The sequence below is a fragment of the Zingiber officinale genome, chromosome 11A (assembly GCF_018446385.1).
Source record: "Zingiber officinale cultivar Zhangliang chromosome 11A, Zo_v1.1, whole genome shotgun sequence".
NCBI classification, from domain to species: Eukaryota; Viridiplantae; Streptophyta; class Magnoliopsida; order Zingiberales; family Zingiberaceae; genus Zingiber; species Zingiber officinale.
Window position 1 is genome coordinate 61794449 of NC_056006.1, and position 2159 is coordinate 61796607.

A 2159-nucleotide genomic window follows, 5' to 3' on the forward strand; every position below is an offset into this window, starting at 1 on the left:
ATTAGCTTGACCACCTCATTAGATTCATCGAAATCTCGCTCATGGAGGGATAAGATATTTTATAACCCTCCTACCAAGGGCTCTTATTTTGGAGAGAGCTTTCATCAAAGGAGCTACAAAGTAAAGTATAACTCTCTCCATCATCGTCTTCTTGGAAATTTTTTCAGGTGGTCGAAGACGGTTCAAATTGAGCTTCCAATTATTGGCCCATGTGAAATCTGCACATCCAAAAGGAAAACAAATCTCCCACAAGCATGTTATATAGTATAGAGCTAGAACCATATCAAGATAAGATGAATAAGTAATAAAAACTAAATCACATCCAACAAAGTTAATTATAGGTACTTCCATAAAGTTTTCCAAAAGATCACAAGAAATACTAACCTTACTTTGCTGAGAAATACCTGAAATTTCTAAACATGTAGATGTGACTTCCTCTGAATCAAATGATGGTTCTGGCTCTAGCTCAGGTGTTGATGATATCAACGATGGTGATTCTTGAGACTCTGCTAGCTTTGCATAAGTCCCTACACATTGTTCCACAACATGATCAATTCTTAAAACCTCTAAGGGTTGTGTTGACAAAGGTGGTGATCCTTGAGATGATGCTTCCACAATACAGCTCCCTACACATTCTTCCATATCATCATCATCAACACATACATCAAAAAATAAACCAACATCTATGTCCTCAATAGGAGAATCAATAACAAGAGGATCAATAACTTCACTTGCAGTTTTAAGTTGATCTACCACATCACATTCATCATCTGAAAATTCAATGTCACTATAACACCCTATAAAATTTTGAGGTAGATCTAAAAACTTATTTACCATTGTATTATCAATAAAATCCTCATCTAAAAAATCCTCATCTTCATATACATTCAAAAATTTGCATTCAACCATATTAGTGTCACAGGATTTGCCGAAGTCTTTATTTTCATTGACCCCACTAACCTTTGTGGAAAAGGAACCCTTAGTGAAGGTCCTGGGAAAGACTGAACTTCCTTTTTTCTAAATTCCCTTTGAGCTTTTAGAGGAGGTCCAACTTGCTTATCTAGTGTTGGTGTGATTAATCGTTGAGAGAAAGGTACTTGTTGCCTTTAGGAACTTCCTGGAGAAATGGAACTGAGTTCTTGTGATCTTCTATTATTCTTCTCCTTAATTCTAAACATGTCATTCTTCAGAAGTTCTTCATGATATTTGCCACTTCTCAACCCAACATCATCACACTTTTCATTAGATCTTGACTGTGTAGGAGGGGGATCTTCTTTAAACCATTTTGAAACAATACTATCAACTTTGCCTCCAAATGTTTGAACTTCTCACTCTGTGACTTGTGAATTTCAACATTTTTAGGTGGTTGAACTTCATTTTGTTTGATAGGCTCTCTTACATTTATGGCTTGCACTTCTTGAATATCTGAGGAAAATTCCATCCAACTTTTGTTTGACCATTCATGGAGGTTCAATGTCACTTGATCAATTAATGAATAAGCTTCATCTACACTTTTGTCCATAAAAGAACCTCCAGCTGATGAATCCAATAAACTCTTGTCTGAGAAAGAAATTCCCCCATAGAATATGTGCAAAATCAACCATTTTTCAAAACCATGATGAGGGCATTGTCTTTGAAGACTCTTGAATCTATCCCATGCTTCAAATAATGATTCTCCATATGCCTGAGCAAAATTTGTTATGCAATTCCTCATATGCACTGTTCTACTTGGAGGGAAAAAATGATTCAGAAATTGCTTCTCCAATTGTTCCCAACTTGTGATGCTTTGAGAATAGAGAGAATATAGCCAAGTCCTTGCTTTATCCTTGATATTGAAAGGAAATGTCATCAATTGAACTGCATCTACTGATACTCCTTCACATTTCACCAAATCACAAATCTCTAAAAATGTTTCAAGATGCAGATAAGGACTTTCTGATACTTCTCCTCCAAATTTGTGACCTTGTATGATGAAAATTATCTCTGGGTCTAGTTGGAAACTTTCTGCTTCAATTTGAGGTTGCACAATGGGAGATAAAAATCTTGCAGAAAAGGGTATAGAAAAATTTCTCATGGGCCAGCTTGACATGTTAGTGTTCATGGATATTCAAGAAAAAATTATCAAATGAAGAATCAAAGACAAGAAATAAAATGCAATA

General features: G+C 35.4%; 1 non-coding gene across 1 annotated transcript; it reads left to right on the top strand.

The window, feature by feature from the left end:
- The first annotated feature begins 1610 nt into the window (after positions 1-1610).
- LOC122033066 lies at positions 1611-1716 on the top strand. The gene has a single exon (XR_006126330.1). It is a non-coding gene; the product is annotated as a small nucleolar RNA R71 (small nucleolar RNA).
- Positions 1717-2159: the final 443 nt, after the last annotated feature.